The sequence below is a fragment of the Canis lupus genome, chromosome 14 (assembly GCF_011100685.1).
Source record: "Canis lupus familiaris isolate Mischka breed German Shepherd chromosome 14, alternate assembly UU_Cfam_GSD_1.0, whole genome shotgun sequence".
Classification (NCBI taxonomy): Eukaryota; Metazoa; Chordata; class Mammalia; order Carnivora; family Canidae; genus Canis; species Canis lupus.
The window spans coordinates 44,024,000-44,044,245 of NC_049235.1; the positions used below are offsets into that span (position 1 = coordinate 44,024,000).

Here is a 20,246-nt window from a genome sequence, read left to right on the forward strand (position 1 = left end):
ATGTTTGTTTTCTTTAAAGCATGTCTTCTTGGGTTCTTCTGTGTACTTTTGTACATTATGACTCTCCAAGAGCAGGATATGGTAGGCACATGTCCCAAACTTATCATTCCATCAGATGGTTTCCTTTTCTTCTGGAATTTCTCACAGGACTTAAATTTCTGATGGGACACACCTAGTACCCCACAAGGACCAATGTGTCTTTGTTTATGATGAGTGTGATGGACAGTTTGAATCTCCCTCACTGATTTACTTTACTTTCTTCTTCTCTTTTGCTCTTGGTTTCTGCGGTGGTGCCTACATAGCAGGGGGAAATCCACCTTTCCCTTTTACCTCAAGTGTTTCACAGGCTCCCTTTTTTGACTGCGTTAGGTTCAGTCAAATATGGGGTGTGTGGAATCATGGATTTTATCTTATTGTTGAATGAAGGACACCTAAAGCAGGTGTGCAGGGCTGGCTACATCATTTGTGGGGCTCAGAACAAAATGAAGATATGGGCCCCTTTTCCAGAAATGATTAAAAATTACAAGGTGGCATCACCAGATCATTAAACCAAGCACAGGGGACACAGGTGGCACACCCATGAATTCAGCCCTGCTGGGGGCACCATCCTCAGTGCCAAAATACTGAGAGTTGTTACCCAGAAAACCCTAGGAATTTCCAAAGGCTAAAAATTGGAACTATCTTCAGATACCTAAAGATCAAAAGCAGAAGCAAGTCACTAGATTTGGCCAATGAAGACATAAAATTTTGGTATTTCGTTCATTGTGAATTTTTGCATTAATTTTGAATTTTAAAAACATTGTATTATGGATTTTATTTATCTTGATTTTGGTGCTGTCTTAGTTTTCTCAGGCTGCTGGAACAAAATATCCTAGACTGGGTGGCTTACATGACAAAGGTTTACTTCTTAGAGTTTTAGAGGCTGGAAATCCAAGATCAGTGTGCTAACAAATTCAGTTTGTGATGACGAAGGTTACTCTTCCTGGCTTGCAGACAGCCACCTTCTTGCTGTGTCCTCACATGGCCTTTCATCTGTACACATATAGGAGGTGGGGGTAGGGAGGAGAGAAGAGAGAGAGGAAGGGAGAGACAGGAAGTGAGGAGGACATCTTTTTCTCTTTTTATAAGGCCACTAATCCCATCATGAAGGCCACATCTTTGCATCTTTGTGACCTAATCTAATCCTAATAACTTCTCGGAGTCCCATCTGCAAATACCATCACTTCAGGAGCTAGGGCTTCAGCATATGAATTTTGGGGGCACAAATTCAGTTCATAACAGGTGCCCCCCAAATTTTATACAGGGGTCTCACCCTATTTTTTGGTCTAGCAAAAGATAATGGAAAAAAGTAGCTTTATCATTATTTACTTTAAAGAACATGTTTTTAAAAGGGGAACATTTTGTTCATTTATTTTTGTTTTACAGCTCACACACAGAAATACACACATATATACATAGACACATCCACATACCCCGATGAATAAATATGATTTCTTGGAAATAGCTGGCACAAAATCTAGATTCATTCTTTAAGAAGACTTTAACTGGAAATGAAAAATGTTAGATTAATTTATTGTTGTCATTAGAATTATACTTATCTCATATAAGTGTCCTAAAGAAGTCAAATTTCTTAAAAAAATATTGTGATCTAATATATTTTATCTAATTTATCTTCTATACATTTTTTTTCTTTCTCAATATTAAAACAATTACCTGGTTAAACATTACTTCTGAACAACACAAAAGAAGCTGTTCTTTTTAAATGAATCATAACTTAGTGATTGTTTTTCAGTTTCTAGAATACTTGTTGTTTTTTTTATGATGCATGCCATGTGTTTCCGGGTGCCAAGAGTCATTTCTTCATATTTTGGTAAAAATGCCCCTCCTTTCTTTAGTTGATGAAGCCTCCTACATTGTCTGTCCGCATGCCTCCCAAAGATAAGGCTAGACCTAGGGCTCAGACCTGGCTGTTGGGTAAATTCTATCCCGTAACATGGAGTGATTGCTAGCACTCCATGAACCATGTGATCCCAGTGAGAATCAGCTCCAGGCTTTTGATGGAATTACTAGAAAAAGGCATGTCCTTTCCACTGAGGCTGCTGAACTGGAGGAATGTCAATCTGGATCTGCGGGTACCATCTTGGCCACTCCTGAGGGGAGGCTGATTGAGAAGAATGCACACAGGTCAAGACCTGGCATGGACAGATTCTTGATGGCACTTTTCTGAGTACCTGGATCAAACCATGTTTGAAGCAAGTCCTACCCTGGACTTTTAGTTATGGAAACAATAAATTCACTTAAAAAGTATTCTGGTTGGTGTTTCTGTCACAGATCACTAACAGTAGTGACAAACATTATGCACAGGACTTTCAGAACTGGAGACGAATGATGATTGTATTACAAAAGTGGCCTCTTGGTAATACCAGAGTCAATCTGAAGGCCCATTGATTAATATCTCCCCTCAGACTATATCAGATACTTCCTTGTAAATACCTGGACAGCTATACTTGCCATGAGAAATTATAATTGCCCGCTTACCTATCTGTCTCCTGGTCTGGAATGAGATAAGCTCCTTAGGAGGCTGTTTTTCGGGGAAAGAGCATTTACTTGGTGCTTACTAAGCGTTAGGCTCTCTTGGGTGCTTTATTACATTATCTGTCACAGTACTCCTACAAAGTATCTGTGCTCTTTTTTGTTTGTATCCACATGCCTGGCTTGTAGTTTCTGTCTGTGTGTGTCAGGGGCCAACTATGTCACAAGGAAATCTCTGAATTTACTTTCCTTTAGAACATATATTAAAACTCAATAGCAAAGGAATCATTTCTTTAAAACAAGGGTGGGCAAATTTGTTCCCTAAAAAGACAGATAGTAAATACTTAAAGGCTTTGCAAGTCCTGAGGTCTCTTTTACTGTTACAATGTGAAAGCAGCCAAAGACAACATATAAACACAAACAAATGAGAGTGCCTGTGTTCTAATAAAACTTTATTTATGGACATGGAAATTTGAATTTCATACAGTTTTACATGTTATAAAATCTTGGTTCTTATTTTGGTATTTTTCAACTATTTAAAGAGGCAAAAATGTTCTTAGCTCTTGGCCTGTACAAAAACAGATGGTAGACTGAATTTTGCCTATAGGCAGTAATTTGCATACCCTGGTTTAGAACTTGGACCAGTACTTTCCAAATATAATGCGAGCCACATATGTAATTTAAAATTTTCTGGTATCTATAGTAAAAAAAAAAAAAAGGCAAAAGAAACAGGTGAAGTTAATTTTAGTACTATGTTTCACTATCCTCTAATATAATGAAAATATTGTTTCAACATGTTCAATATAAAAATTAATTAATGATGTGTTTTACATTCTTTACATTTGTACTAAGCTTTAGAATTCTGGTATGTATTTTACATTGAAGTTCATCTCCATTTGTATGCTAAGTTTCCATCAGAAATACTTGATTTGTCTTTAGATTTCATAAAATTTACAGCAGACAATGGATTCACATACATGAATTGTTAAAAAAAACATTCTGAAAAGTTTTCCAGTAGTTTAATCAGGTCTCAGTTCTTAAATTTGTTAAGTAAAATGTAAAGTTCAGTTTGTCAGTTACTAGGGCCACATCTGAAGTGCTCAATAGCTGTTACGCTGGCCAGCCCAGACGTAGAACAACATGAGATTGTTTCTTTGCTGAGAAAAGTATTTTCACTGGCATCATTTAGAACGGTTAGTAAATGGAGGTTGTGAAAAGCAGATACACTCTGTCAGTGTTTTAAATGTTTTTAAATTCTCTGCAGATAATGTACCCTCTACAGCCTGCAGCTAGGACAGAGCTCGGAGCCCTCATGCCTGGAGAGTAGTGACCAAGGATGAGAAACAACAGGGAAGATTGATTGCCAAAGAGGTAGCTAGTTGCAAATCATATAAGGCCTGGTGAGCAATGATGAGGGTTTGCAAACTTTCTCCTAAACATGATGGGCTGTCATTGGAGCTACTTTGAGCTGCTGGTGGAGAATAGGCTTTAAGGGGGCGAAAGTAAAGTGGAGGTCAGTCATGAGGCAACTGCAGGTGTCAAGGTGAAAGATGATGGTTGGTGCAGAGCTGTGATGAGGTAAAGCCAGGAAGGCATCTGGGGTTCTAAGCTGGAGGAGGCACTTACCCTTAGGGTTCTGCTCCTGGGATAGTTCAATCCTGGGAGTGTGCACCTCCTTCTGTGTTGGCCCTGGTGGCTTGGATGTGAATGGTTCTGTATGGGAAGTGAGTGAAGTCACCAGGACTGGCATTTGTTTTGAAGGAAGAGTCCCCAGAATCTACTGATAGATAAGACATGGAATGTGAGAGAAAGAGGGGAGTCGAGTCTAATGTCACAATTTTGATTTTCACCGTACATCTAGCCAGCCCTAGCATAGCCTGCACTGCTCATCCTGCTCCATTGCCAAGTTTATCAGAGCACAGAGGTGTCCCGAGAATCGGAGATTTCAATTAAACACATTTTGAAATTGTAGACTCAGTTGTGCAGCCCCGATCTCCTTCATTGTAACAAGGGTCATACTGTACATAAAGCTGGACAGTTTGTGATTCCACTTCATTGTGAACCAACACAGACCAGCCTCGTCCTTAATTCCACCTCTAAGAAGTCTCAGCAGGCACCCGGACCATGGGGTAGCATAGCTGCATGATCCTGTTTTCACCCATCTCGGATGCAAAGGCTGCCTTGGCCCTTCACTCCATCCTCACCCACCCTTCTCCAGACTCGGAGCTGCTTCTCTGTCTGTAATGGAAATCCAGCCGTTCTTCCCCCCTTCCCCCACCATCGCCACCCCTCTTAAATTCCATTTTACAACACACAAAGCAAGATAGCCTTTGTTAAAAAGTTTAATGTTCTTAATTAGTTGAATCGGTTGGGCTAATTAGAATACCAATTAGAACTGGCAGGGCTATTGTTAATTTGAAAGTGCTGTGGTCTAGTGTTAATCGCTATTAAACCTTATAGTTTGTGAAAGATAGAGAGAGGATGAATACACAAAATACATTTTAAATGTTAAAGGTCCTTGGTCAGAGGGATCCCTCCTGTCAGTGAGTATTCCAGGGAGGCAAAACCACAGAGACGCACAGTTGCTAAAGACTTGGGCCTTGCAAGGGGCATAAGTGCCTCCTTTTTCAAAAAATGTTAAAAGGCTGCAATTGTGTTTTTACTAAAACAGCCAAAGTGTTTAATTCACCTAATGGACTAATGATCTGGAATGATTCTTTTATAGAAAAAAAATCAGTGTTTAAGTTACCAGGGCACAAAAAAGTTTCTGTCATTACCAGAGCCATGCGTCCCTTTTGGGTTGTAACTTCCTAAATATAAGGAGCAACCCTCACAATTAAATCTCTTTTGTTTCTGGTCAGTATTTGACTAGGAGATTAAAAACACAAAACCAGAGAAACAAAGTCTTTGCGCAAAAGTACCATGTTTGGACGGTAGTAATGCATGAGTCCATATTTTCATGTCTCATTTGGAAATGACTAAATGGATAAGCAAGTCCTAATTTATGTTTTCAGACAAGTATAAAAATCACTCCTAGTTTTCTCAACAAGCAAATATGGAATGGACAATTATAGCTATTCTTACCGTACATTTTCTGAGATATGACTTTATTTTCCCTCTATTCCAGTGATAAAGACAGAAGGTATTGCCATCCATCGTTGCTGGTGTCCTCTCAATATATCTGTGATACATTTCCAGAAAATAAACCATGCAGTTTATAGAAAACAAATATAAAGATATATTTTATCATATGTATTATGGCACTGTTAGGAAACAAGGAATCTTTTTAAATGGTGAATTGCTTTACAAAGGATATAAAAATGTTCAGTGCAATTGCTACCTCAAATCCTTTTGGAGATAAGTGGAGAATAAATTTAAAACAAACAGACAGACCAACAAAGAAATAAGTGATTGAGTGACAACCAGTGCAGTATTTGTGTACAAAAATTTGTACAGAAGAAAAGAATTATAAATCAGAATGTGTCCCGGGTGTTTCTTAAGATACATGGTGACATGTATCAGAGATACTAGATTGAAATAATGTCTAAATTAATCCAGGTCGTTGTATTAAATTCTACTCCTCCCTGATCCAGTGCTGCCCACATTACAGGCATCATACTAGGTATCTGCTCTGGGGATGGGAAAATACAATGTTGAAAAAGGTTAGGGTCTATTAGGGAAGACTGAGGTAAAGCAAAACAAACAAACAGAATAATACTTGATAGCATCAAAATAGATTTGTTTCCTTTTGATGTGGATTCATACACCACATCGGGCCTTTTGCCTCGCCATTAATTTTTTTACAGGTGTTTATAATCCCTGTTCACCAGCTCCAATTCTTTTAGGACTACTAGTTAACTGTAAGCTTTAGGCTGTGGTTAAGAATAATAGGCTACTTGTCTAAATTTTATCTTTATTTTTAACCTGTGTGTAAAGAAGTTGGCATTGTTTGTTATAAAATGCCAAAGAATCCAATTTTCAATATCTGCCAGATATCAATGAGGTGCCAGAGATCCTTCTCTAAGCACCAAGAGAGGGAAAGACCAAGAGAAGTGAAGCGCAGATCCCAAGTAAAAGTTTGACCCAGAACTATACTGATCCACTGGTCATTTTAATGTTCTTTCATTTTATTTGACTGTATTTCTTCTTACTCAGTTCCTTGTCTATGTTTTGTAGTTGTTTTTTCTCCTTGTGGGCAAATCTCTAGATGAATTTTTTCTATAGTCAAACCATAAATGCCTTCATTAATTTGTCACATTTATTATCTACTATGTACCAAGTCATGTTTTGGGCTCTCAGGTGCAAACACACAAATATAAGACAGCCATGCCAGAAAAGTTCTCAGTCCAAGAAGTGACAGAGAGAGGTATAGAGCAATAATTGTAATGCTGTCTGGCTAGCAGTGTCTCAGGGTCAAGAACAAGGTGCTTCAGAGAACAAAAAATGGAGTGAGAAACTTGCTCTGTTGGCAGAAATTGGAAGTGAGGTCTGGAGAACAGACAGGAACACGATAGACTGCTATCCCCCGGAATGGGCAGGGTAGAGGCCCTGGTTTGGGGTATAGTGGTGGTGGGAGGCCCTTGATGTTATTTGAACCTGAAAAACATAATGCAAAAACAAAGTAAAAGTACAACTCTGATACAAGACACATGTATATTTTCTTTCTAGAATCTCTTGAGGACGGGAGCTGAGCCACAACATAACTAATTGTGTGGTTCAGAAAGTTATTTCATACATTAACAAAGCTCAGTGATAATTTCATCCACAAAGAATCCATAGGATTGGGCCAATATGACATATTTTTCAGAAATTGCTTTTGGCATCCATAAAAGATATGCGAACATCAAGGAAAGTATATACAGTTCATTTCATTTTTGGAAGGAATGTTAAAGAAACAAATGAAATACTTTAATTTCCCTTTTGGTGTGACTTGAGATTAAAAATACCCCTTCTCACTAAAGAAAGCATTCATACCGGGTCATGTGCCATGTGCATCCTTCCCCTGAAAATTGATTTAGTGGAGTCCTATCAAGATGCTAGTTCTCATTCACCCTGTTTCCCCAACCTTCCTGGAAATTTTTGAGCAAGTCTCTCACTTTACTTATGGATGCTTCAGGCCTGCTATTTGGTGTCTGTGTAGACGCCAGGCGCCTCTCTGGGTATGTTTGTAGTTTATTTGCCCCATGTCATTCTGCAGAAATGGATTCACTCAGTCAACTAGATGGGAGAGCTTTGAGCTTTGCTATCAGCTCGAGGAACAAAGGGACTGCAATCCGGAGAAGCCCCTGAAGGGAAGGTAGTCTACTCACACAGTCCCTTGAGGGTCCTCATCAACACGGGAGAACTGTTTTGACAGAACCACTGAATTGGGTGCAGGAGTCACATTCTTGGGACATCAAACCAGGACACATTTCCTGCTCGCCCACAAACAACACAGACCCCTCCGCCTTTGGGGAATAGGAGGAGCCCAGTCTGAGGGGCATGCTCGCTTCCAGGGTTGGTTGGAATAACTTGCCGTAGGCAAAAGGGCAAGGAACATTGAGTAGCAGAAATGGAAGCAAATAATTTATTTTTTTTCAAATTGCGAGCCCTGATGTCTGGCCCCAGATATCTGAGCATATTCTCCATTCTTCTAACAAAAGAAACACACATGCTTATTCCACCCTTTTCCGCCTCATCTGGCAGCCGCTTTCTGGTCCAGCAGACACTAACATCTAATGAGTCAAACTTCTCATTTTCAGACTAATCAGTCGGCTGCACTAATTGCAAATGCAAATATGCAAATTTATATTAATTAATTACTCTGCTAATTAGTTCTGCGGTCTTTTTTGGGTAATAAATCATTGTGCAGTGGAAGGGAAACAAGTCCTGTCCCATTTCACTCCACATAAAAATTTAATGTACTCATGGAAGAAAATATATATATATAAAAAAGACACCCTGAGTTGATCACTGTGCTTCTACTGACGAGTCCCCTCCAGAAAGGTGCAATTGTGAGAGGGCTTTCACATCTTCAGCAAATGCCATCACTAAGGTGCCTGTTAGCAATTTAATTATCACATTATGAGCTTCAGAAAAAGCCAGTTTGCTGTGCTGCAGGCTGTGACATAGAGCTCGGCAGTTCACTCACTTTGCAGCAAAACACTTATAAATAAGATGAGAATATAGAGAGGGAATCACATTTCTTTGCTGAAACGTTGTGGCTTTCGATCCAACATTTTCAGGGGTTTTGTTGTTATTGTTGTTGATTTAAGCCAAAATTATCATCTTGCTTTCCTTACCCCTGAATTAAAAGTTTTATCATTCAGATTTAGGAACACATTGAAGAACTATATCAGGGGAGGTGGGGCTCGGCAAGGTAGAGGTGAGGAAGAGCTGGTAGGGGAGGAAACTGTCTTCCATATGTCTAGGAGCAATGAGTGCTCAGATTTATTTCATAAATTCTTATTGGAGACCTACTAGGTTACCAGCTACCCACAGTGGGGCAGAGAGTGATGTATAAGTGATGCATAGAAATGGTCTCTCCGAATTAGACTGTGAATTCTTTGAGGATAAAAGGCTATGTCAGATTTGCCTCTGTGCTCCTAGTTTTATACCCAGAGAGAACATTCAAGAAGTATTTGCTTATGGGGTGCCTGGGTGGCTCAGTCCATTAAGTGTCTGCCTTCAGCTCAGGTCAGGATCTCAGGGTCCTGGGATCTAGCCCTGGGTTCAGGCTTCTGGCTCAGCTAGAAGTCAGCTTTTCCCTCTGTCCCTCCCCCTGCTCCTGTGCTCTATGCTCTCTCTCTTTCCTTCAAATAAATAAAGAAAAAAATTTTTTTAAAGAAGTATTTGGAATGAATGAATGAGTGGCTGCAGCCTCCAGGGACCTTGAGTCTAATTGAGGTAACAATAACTGTTACTCATGTACAGTTTTGCCTTTTTGTTGGGTAGGTGCCAAGTAATACTCTGTGATTAGGAGATGAGTGGAAGGAGCCATGGTGGTTAAGATTGAAATCCTTACATGTTCAATGTCCCTTCATTTCCTTCTCCTTCTCAGCAAGATATTCTTTATTTAATTCCCCATGCTCGTTCCTCTCTATTGTGCCTTCTCCATGTGGGATTTGATGTGTAAGCAATAAAGAGGAAACTGCTCTCATTACAGCTGGGCAACTGGCAGTCAAACCCTAGCTCAGCCACTGGAGGGTTGGCGATCTTGGGCAAACCATTTAACTTCATGGAATCTATTTCTTCCTGAGTAGAAAGAGTGTGATGGGTTTATCACCAGCAGTGTGGGTGCCAGGGCTTTGCGGGCAGGAGGCTCAGCCCCCATTCCTCACCTCCCACCTGCTCTCCTATGTGACTTTAGGTCTTGATTTTTTATTATTGATAAAAAATTATTTACTTTTTGATTTTTTGAAAAGTTGGACTGATGGACACCTGTACATGATGTGACATTTTAAGACTACACAAGAAAATTAATTAAAAAATGAGTCTCCTTCCTTGTTCTCCCCAGTGTCAACAACTAACCTTGTGCATCCTCCCAAAGCTATAGAGATCATGTGTAGTGTGTGCACATACATAGGCACACATGATATTTTCCCAAATACACACGAATGATAGCATACCATAATACTCTTCTGCATCTTATTCTTAACATATTGGTACATATCAGCTATCTCACACTTTTTAAGCCTGCGTATTTCCCATTGAATGAGAGCACAGTAATTGTTTTTGTATTAGCCACCAGTTGGTGGACATTCTGTTTTTCCCCATTTTTCTGCTACTGCAAATAATGTTGCAGTTAATATCCTTGTATATACAAAATTTGGCCCATGTGGAGGTAGATCTGTAGGCTTATACCTAGAAAAAGATTGCTGGATCAAAGGAGACACACTTTTAAATTTTGAAACATGACCAAAGTCATCTTCTCTCTGAAATGCCTTTTCTTTCTTATTATACTTCAGTGTATGGTAATAAACTATATATAACTTATTTCTTTGTCTGTACCCTGTTAACAAGGACAGTGTTGCCCAATCATATGTGTACAATAGATGCTTGTTGATCAACTGGTGGATCCAAGTGTTTCCCATGCTTGCGACAGCCCCCATCTTCCCCAGTGTGGCTCACTTCTACTTTCTATCTTGATGTGAGCATAATTTGGAGATTATTTTCTCAAAGATAAAATAAAATAAACATCTTTTGAATGTTCCATGGGTTGTGCTGGATGATTAACAATTCTTCAGCAGAATCCTCCAACCTGCTGGTCTTGGAACAGCCTTGAGAAAGGCCTGTGAGGCCCTTCTGTGGGTTTCCGTGTGTGGGAGAACTCCTACCCTTCCACTCTGCAGGGCATATGGCTGTGCTCTACGGGGCTCGAAGGGGAAGAGCTGGGCTGATTATTTATTTAATATGAAAGCCTGAGAGCACTAACAATCTTAGATCATAATTAGACTGATAAAAGTGAATAGAGATGCAGATTTTAAGAATACAAAAGGGTATGGTTCAAAATCTGGAGCACTGAACCTTCAAAATTCCATCTGAAAGAAAAAAATAACTGCTCTTAATCAATGCTTTCTGATGGTGCAATGGAAAAAATGTAAACCTGTTTTCTTCAGAAAATTAAATTAGAAACCCCATGCCATATAACTAGATGTGTAGTGTATTTGAGTCATTTTTTTTCTAGACGAAGAGACATTTTTCAATAGATTATATGTTTCCTAACCCATGTTTGGAATAAGAAATGATTGAATTTTGTTTTTATTTTTGGTTTCACCATTTCTTGGGAATCTCCTGTAGTTAGGGGATGAGGCTAGTGAGCTGAGGTTGAGAATTTCATGTTCTCAAATGACCAATTGGCTTATCACGAGAAACTGTGTTCTATACCTTCATGCAATAGCCACTTCTTCTGAAAGCATGTACAGCTGCTTATAAAAAGAAATCCATTAGGTTTCCAGGGAAAGCAATTTAAAAATCTATGCCCTTTTCAAGCACATTCTTTTTTATTCATGTTTTCACATAAAGAGAAATGAAAATCGCCATTAATCTTACTATCCAAAGATGACTACTGTAAACATTTATTTAATGTTATACCCTTCCAGACTTTTATCTGTAGCTACATCTAGAGCTCTAAGTATCTGTCCATTCATACTTCTCTACAGATATGTCCCTGGCATTCCTGGGGTTTGCACTGACACTGCAACTAGACCAGTGGGTTAAGGCTCCTTTTGATTGGTTAGAATCAGTGCTTCCCTGGTTGATAAATACTTTGAGAATCACCTGGTATTTGTTTAATAAAAGTGGAGTCAACCTCTCCCTACTGTTTTGGGGGTATATATGTGCATGTGTGTGTGTGTGTGCATGTTTGTCGCTCATTGGTATATTTTTTTCAAAACGCACAACCTCATTTTTATGGTTGCAGAGTATTCAGTTGTGGGAATGGATATTCTACAATTTATTCAAGTAGTCTTATGTTATGGGACATTCTGAATTGTTTTCAGTTCAGTCTTTCTTATATTTATATGTCATCCTATTTTATGTTTGTGAGCCTCTTTTCCTTTGTTATCTTTGTTGCTTACATTTCTTTCCACTAGTGGTTTGTTCTACACTTATTGTTCTCTAGTACTCATTATCTTTTTATTGAAAATATTTGAATCCATCTTTATCAGCATTAGGATTTAATCAGTTTCTGCTAATTTCCCCACCTCCACTTTCCTGTGAGAGTAGATACTCTTCCTTTTATTATCTCTTCCCACCTCCAATTCTCAGTTGATGTTTAAATAATTGCAGGTTTTTAGATCCATTTCTTGAAATATAATATGTAGCTTTTCTTTCCAGAATTATGTTCGACACTTGCATTGCTTATATTCACATTAGCAATTGTTTAGCTATTAAGTCTGGACTTGACTTCTTTTATTGCTCACTGCCATTTCTTTTAAGCAACATTTGACATTATTAAATTCTTTATTTTGATACCTGTCTCAATGAACTGAAATACATTTTTGAGGACATTTTTCAGAAAGGGTATGTGGGTGACCAACATTTTTAGCTCTTGCATATCAGAAAAAAATCTTTCTCTTCAAACATAAATGGCACAGGATTTGTTTTGAAGTTTTTCTTCAAATTTCTTTGCATATTCCTCCCAATTAGTTTCTGGCTTTGAGTTTTGATCTGGTTTTTTTCTTCCTGGAATATCATTTTCAAAAAAATTACTCATGCCTGAATATATATAGATTTTTTTCTTTGTCTTTCAAATAGAAAACCATAACTAGAATTTGTGTGTGTGTGCGTGTGTGTGCCTTTCTTCCTCACCTGGTATAATGGATCCATAAAATCCAGATTCATCTAACATTGTTCCATCACACAAATCTTTCTGTTGTTATTTCTTAGACAATTAATTCTCCCATGTATTTCTGTTTTCTTGTGTTCTTCCCACTGTACTCTTACTGTGTCTTGTGGATCTACCATACATGTCACTGACCTTTCTCTGTTTGTCATTGTCGTTTGTTCTATGTACATCCTTTTACACTGAGATCTGGGAGAAGCTCTGAGGCTGGTCTTCCAGTTCAAGGATTCAGTTTTCTGCACTCCCTATTCTGCTATTCACCACTGCACTTGCACTTTTGCACTTGAAAATCCCCCCCCTTTTTTTTAACTGAAACCATCCTCTCCTGGCAGCAGATTTTTCCCTTGTAGAAATGCAATTCTGCAATATACTGATTTCGCAACAGTATGTACTGTCATAAAAACCACATAGGCAACTTCAAATGTACAATTTTTACAAGTTTCTTGTCATAAATCTGTATCGTTTTGGGAATTTGACTCCTCTGCTCCTTTTGGTGAAGTGAATCTCACCTTTGAGGATAGGAGCGGAGATAGATGCTTATTTATTTTAAAGTATTATGATGGCTTCATTGGCAGTTTTATAGATCACCTTTCACAGGTAGTTTAGCTCCAGACAAAAAGGAGTGACGACAGCTTATGTTTTTTTGGCTCTTATTTTGGCAGATAGAGGTTCCAGATGCTTGAGAAAAGACAGAAGGAATTTTGAGTTCTGGAGTCCATGGCTTTCTTCTCAGTGTCCTTTAGTGGCTGGCCTGCCCTGCACAGCCCAGGCATCAGAAAGACACCTGCTGTCATCCTGTTCACACTTTCTGGGAGCTCCTCACAGGGGCTTTCTTTTCACCCTGCTGACTCTGTGTCACTCACTCTTGCTTGGAGAAGCGGACTACTCCAGATTAGAGGTGAAGACAGCCCCCCAGGCCATCATGTTTTCTACTGGTGTCATTTATTGCTACCCTGGATTGGCTTTGGGCTTCATCTGCCAAGCAGAAGTTAAAAGAGAGGTATGTGGACCATAAACTGCACTATTTCCTGATATCATTCATAAAATAGAGATTTGCTCCCATGGTCCACCCTTTACTCAAGCCAGTACTCTTGTCAATCTTGGATATTTGTGAGGCTAGGCTGGTGACTCACCTTTCTCTTAGGAAAATACATCCTTCCACAGCCAGATATTTCAGTCTGAGTATTCTATTCCTCAATCTCGACCCAGTCTGCATTATGTCTGGCATAGATCTTATGACATTCTTGGCTCAACAGATCACCTATTTTTATGTCCAGGGACTTTGCATAGTTAAGACCATTAATCAAGATTATTGAATGACAAAAAAAAAAAAGATTACTGAATGACTGTAAAGGCTGTTGAGAGCTATGACAATTTATGTCCAACAGCCTTGGTGGTCTACAGGACACAGAAATATCTGAGTAGATAACTCAGGAATCACTATGACAATTCGTCATCTCTGTGATGTGACCCATTCACCTGTATATAAATATTCAGGCTTTGAATTTTCTTTTTGACAATTGGCATCATAAAAAGATAGATACCACCCATGGATCTTGAAGATCAAAAAGTTTCTTTCCCTAATTCTTAGTATCTTTTAGGCAGAGGTACATCCCAGTGAGGCTGACTGAGCTGAAACCCCTGGGACTCTCTCCAGAGTGTTTGTAAAAGGCCAGAAGGAATAGTTTATGACTTTCATTCAAGTTGCTTTGCCCTTACTCCTACCTCATCTTACGATGTAAGGTGAACTTTAAGTTTCAGAAGTCCAGCACATTAGAATATTTATTTAAAGACAACTCCACTTCCTATCTTTTCTGGGGAGATGGACTCACCCTGTCACTAGACTCCCCCAACTGTTTATTCACATTGTCATGGTGGCCCAGCCTGTGGAGCAGGGCCCCCCTGTTGTCAGCAAATGGTTTCCTCCACAAACCTTTTAACTCCACAGGTTTGCAACCATTAATTCTTAAGGGTTTTGACAAATCTCCCCAGTTAAATATTAAATAATAAATATGGACCTGATGGTAACAGGGCTTTGTGAAGTCTGTTTGAAAAGTTCTTTAAAATATTAAATTCAAATAAATGATTGAATCAGAACAAAGGATATATCTTAAGACAAATTCAGCCAAGTCTCTTTAACCTTTGAGTTTTCAACATAGATTAGAACGCTAGGGCAGCACATGCTTTCATAGCAAATTGAAATGGGATTTTTGAAGCAGGTCTTGCAAATACAGGTAACCCATACCTAGGTTTGATCTGCCTTTGCCATTTTGGGGGAGAGATTTTGCTGCCTATTGTTTAATAAGAACGTGTGTGGCTTCTTAAAAAAAAAAAAAAAACGCTTACATTCAAAGAAGCAAATCCTTGAAAACGCTAGCTTTGGGCGCTATGTTTATTCCTTGTCAATGTCTTCCATATGAAATCTGTTCTGCTTATAATATCTACCACAGTTGGAGCTCTGAAAAAAATCTGTTTCATATCTGCCCTTTGCACTTAGCTTATTTTGTTTTATACTTCCCCCAAGTTATCTGTCTGCAAGCAATCTTGCCTATAAGCAGGCTGTCCTAGGGGAGGAGAATGTGGCGAGACTGCCCTGCATTTATGGAGAGCTGGGGATCCTGACCCGCGGGCCATACCTTATGTGGGGAGCTGGCAAAGGAGAAGAGGGTAGCTTCCACATCTGGGATAAAAAGACTAGTAAAGACCAGCAAAGCCAAATTCTGCGTCCTTCTTACTCCCTCACCCTGTGCCAGGCTGGTCCACCCATTGCGTCTACTCTTGGGTTTATGTTCTGCCACTGTGTCTCCATCTGCTCCATCTGCTTCCTCACCGCTGAGCCACCTCCCATAGCTGTTGATGGAATCTGCCTGAAACAATGACTCCATGTACCCAAGCTTCCTAGAAGTAGAGCATGACATGGTCGGCCACAGAGCATGCACGATAGAGAGACCTTGTTATAATAGGATGTGGGAGGTGTCTTAGGAGCAGGATGGTTGACTTCATGGGGGCATCATGAGGACATTCACCAAACACCTCTGAAGTGGATGCCTGTGCGCTGCAAGGGCTTCTGAAAAGAGTAGGGATGAGAACCATTTCTCTCAGCTGTGGTGTGGGGGACCGGGACATCTGTGCCCAGCCTGCTGACAGGATGCTCCAACACAATGAGTGTGAGTCCTCAGCTAAAGCCCTGTCATCTGACCCCAGTTTTGATGTAGACCTTGTCCCCGCCTCCCACCCTCCCCTCCATTGGTGCTCACTCTGGGGGTAGGGGTCTCATTGACTTCAGAGATAGACAAATAAAGCAATGAATAGGGACAGGAAAGCTTAGAACTTATCCAAACCAGGAGAGGGAGTTTTAAGATCTAGAGAAAGAAACTTCTCTTGGAAACCCAAGAATAAGATGATCATCTTTCTTCTACAAGAAAGAGAAACATTCACTTTGGGGACAGCTCCCATGGTTGTGGAACTACCCTTGATGGAGCCGTGTTTGGAGCCGTTTCTAACTTGCTAGCTGGACTTCTCCCAGGAATCGGGGTGTGGCCTTGGATCTCAAGCCTCTTTCCTGAATGGTGTTGGATTGTGTAAAGGCACTGCCTTTGGTTCCTCTATGTCCATCTTGTTCACACCACTAGGGGTCCTCATTGGTTTACTCAGGACAGAGCAAAAACCAGTTTTTGAAATAGAAACCACCAGAAAGCAGCTTTGATTTGAATTCTCTGTTATTTCAGGCTGTGTGATCTTGGGCAAATTACTCAGTGCTCCTGAGCCTCAGAGTTCTCATGTTCCCAATGGGAAGAAGAAGAGGTCAAGAGTTTTGCATTTGTCGAGGACCTACTATGTGCTAGACATAGCTTTGTTTTAGTTGGAATTCCTTCAAACAAAGCCAGAGATAAGGATTGGGTACAGCAGTTTCTTTGGGAAGTGTGGGTCACAGCAAGCAGGAGCAGGGGGTCAAGGGTGAGTGTGGCAGGAACTAGGAAAAGCCAATGTAAAGAGTATGTTATGGAAGAGTTGTTGAGAACACCTCCATTCCAGTGAGGCCTCCTCAGAAGGGTCTCCAGGGACAGGAAGCTGGGTCATTTATCCACTGACTCCCATCCCATGTGGTTCGAGAGTGCCTCTGAAGGAGATGCGCTTTCCCACAGAGCGGAGAAGACTCTGGGACAGAAGGTGGAGACACACGGTGTCATTTAGGGTAGGTGAGTCTGAAATCAGATAAGCTGCCACTGGAATTAGACATCAGCTGAAGGATGTAATGTAGGTACCTGAGCTATGGTGCTCAATGCTATGTGTATACACATACATGCATATTTATATAGCCTGTTGATCCATCCGACACATATGCAAGAATCTAAGATCTTCCTCCCAGAGCTGAGATAAGCATTTCATGTAATAATGGCAATTATGCCTGATGCAGGGGACAGTTTGACAAATTCAGCATGGCTGCTCGTTGGGACAGGAAGAGTGTATGTTCACTATCAGAGAATCTTCCCTCCACTGAGGACCATTGTGTTTTGGAAGAGGCAGGAATATAGGGAAGAAGGGGGCCATCCACCAGTGAATCCTTCGCGAGTGCTCCAGCAGCTCCTCTAGCTGCTATGACCATCCCCAGTGGACGCTTGTTAAAGAAATGAATGCCGTAAGATTTTTCTTTGCTTGCCTGTGGAGGGGCAGGATCCTAGATGTTTTTGAGATGATTGAAACAACAGTCTAGAAACCCTCACCATCATGTAAAGTACCCACAGAATGGGATCACACCATGTTTGGGGATCTCACCCCATCGTGAGAGCTTTTTTAAGGCAATGATCACTACATTCCACAAAGTAATGCTTTTCCAAACCTAAATAAATAAATCTGTATTAAATAGATAGAACTTGTGAACATATCTGTTGGAAAAGATTTTTTTTAATCCAATGGAGTATGGTGTGGGCCTGACAGCCAAACAAAGTTTTGAGCTAGTAGCCAGAGCACAGACAAAGTCTCACTGTAAGGAACAATTACCAATGTGCTTATTCACTGGGCCTGCCTACCTAGATAGCACACATCTATGTTACCACTAAGAACGATCCAAACGTCAATTTGTCTGAAATGGATTGCTTGAAATTCGTAGTGAAATTTTCCAGAGCATTTAACAATCATTTGCCGTCTCTCGTTGAGCTTGCTTTGTTTGGAGCCTGCGATCAGCAAAAGGTATTTTTAGTAAAAATATATACCTACTTTAAACCGAAATGTGCTCCGTGCCCTCCTTTCTGTCTCCACCACAGCCTCTATATTAGTTCAAGTCACTCTCAGCTGTCATCCAAATTGTTGTGATCCTCACTGTACTTGCATCCACCTCTTGGCTTTGCCTCCCCCCACCCTCTCCTACCCAGTCTGAGTTCCTGCCCCAAAGGAGCCTTCCAAATTGCAAATTGGAAGGTATGTTTAAGATTTTTCAATGGCTTCATACTCTTCAGAAGAAAATGAAAACTTAGGACCTCACATAGTGGTGCCCCACCTGCTTCTTCAGTCTACTCCAGTTGCCATGCATTTCTGTGATTTCAACCAGACTCTGAACAGAATATGGATCTAATCTTGGCTGAATAAAGCTTCTTGAAGCTAAGTTCTTATAATTCCATAAGTATAAAACTCAGTAGGTCTACAATTTAGTTTGCTATCAAAAAAAGTGCCTTTTTTTGTTCAAGAAGTAAAATTATCCTAGTTCATCGCAAAATTAAATAGTAATATGATTACTAAAAATAGCTCCTTTATGACATTTTGCCTTATAAAAGAAATTGAAGACCATTTTTTAAATTATATTTATGCTACCAGCTTATGTGTCTAACTTATGTTACAGTGGCTTAAAGCAGATGAGTTTTATATTACAGTTTATTGTTACTTAAGTTGCTTTCCAAAGATGTACAGACCCAATTGGAAGCAGCCCTCATTTAGAAAGCCCATTAAAAACAGTTCTCTTTACATCCAGGCACTAATAATACCAAACATATATAGACTCACTGATCCATGAATTCACTCATTCAATCCTATTTCAAAGTTTTTATCGAGCATTTTGGTTTTGGCCCAGCATGCTGGAACAATGAACACTTCTCTCAGAGACCCTATGACCAGCTGGTTATCTACCCTCCATGGGGAGAGCCTAGTTCAGATCCCTGATGTCAGAGGCAGTAGGCAGATACTGGGCAGAAGTAGTTTCTAAAATAATGCCTAGAATAAGACTACCAAGCAGGGCCAGGCCAAGAGTGAAGTATTCACCTCAGGATCAATGGTAAAGTGTCTATTACCAGCTGAGATGAACAAAATACCAAAATTTATGTTTTAAGTTTTGCCATAAACTATCTTAATGCTGAGGTGTGTGTGTGTGTGCGCATGCGTGCGTGTGTACATCTCCCCATAAATTTCATACCCAAGGCAAGTACCTCACTCTCTTTTCCCTAGTCCCGACCCTGCCAGTAGGCAGACCTCATGGCTGCCTGAATGTTGTGGAAAGTGGGATGGTGTCTCTCTCTCTCTCTGCTCTCCTGAGCACCTGCTTAAACGTATATATGTAGCGAGAAAGCAGTTCATTCCACAATAATAGCTTCTAGGCCGTCAAGGCAAAGATAGAAGAATGACTTTAATTTGCACTACTAAGGAAATGGCTAATACCAACTCTTTCCAAGGATCAGATTTAGGATAAAGAGGAAGAGCAAAGAATCCGAGTAGACCCGTGTGCCTTGCAAGGGAGAACACGTGTGAATAGGAAAGCCTGGGGACAGATAGGACACACACAGCTGTGTTACAGTCGGGTTGATCCCAGGTGGTAAAAGTGATAGAACCAGAGCTTTTAAGGCAATGGTTGTCACTGTCATAGTTTCCATATCGGTATATTGGTTTTTTTTTTTTTTTTTCCTTGGAGGAGAAACCATGGACACAGCTTTGTGTTTCCTTCAAAATATTAAAATTTTTAATGGACAAGAACAAAGAAATTTAGAGTTAATGGAGAACATCTGTCTATTATTAACCCCGAGTGCACTTAGAAATTAGAGACAATCACACCATTTTGAAATCATATTACCTTCAAGTGAAACTGGCTAGCCTCAGTTCTTTGTCTCAAAAAAAAATAAAAATAAAAATAAAAAGTACTAGAACTCAGTTTTCAGTTTTAAATTGTGAGGGTTTTTTTTTTTTTTAAGATTTATTCATTTATTATGAGAGACACAGAAAGAGAGAGGCAGAGACACAGGCAGAGGGAAAGGCAGTCTCCCTGTGGGGAGCCCTGATGTGGGACTGGATCCTAGGATCACGCCCTGAGCCAAAGGCAGGAAAAAAACCTCTGAGCCACCCAGGAGTCCCTAAGTTGTGATGGTTTTGAGAGGTATTTCTCTATAAATATAATGTCTACATTCTTAAA

At 40.0% G+C, this 20,246-nt stretch overlaps 1 long non-coding RNA gene across 1 annotated transcript in view; it reads right to left on the bottom strand.

The window, feature by feature from the left end:
* Nucleotides 1-753: 753 nt before the first annotated feature.
* The window catches only part of LOC119867269, a 64,647-nt gene continuing 45,154 nt past the window's right edge, over nt 754-20,246 (bottom strand). Inside the window, exons 3-6 of the long non-coding RNA XR_005369224.1 lie at nt 5,617-5,713; nt 4,159-4,245; nt 1,473-1,544; nt 754-1,032 (exon numbers count right to left, since the gene is read on the bottom strand). This is a non-coding gene — a long non-coding RNA (uncharacterized LOC119867269). The remainder of the gene's footprint in view (nt 1,033-1,472; nt 1,545-4,158; nt 4,246-5,616; nt 5,714-20,246) is intronic.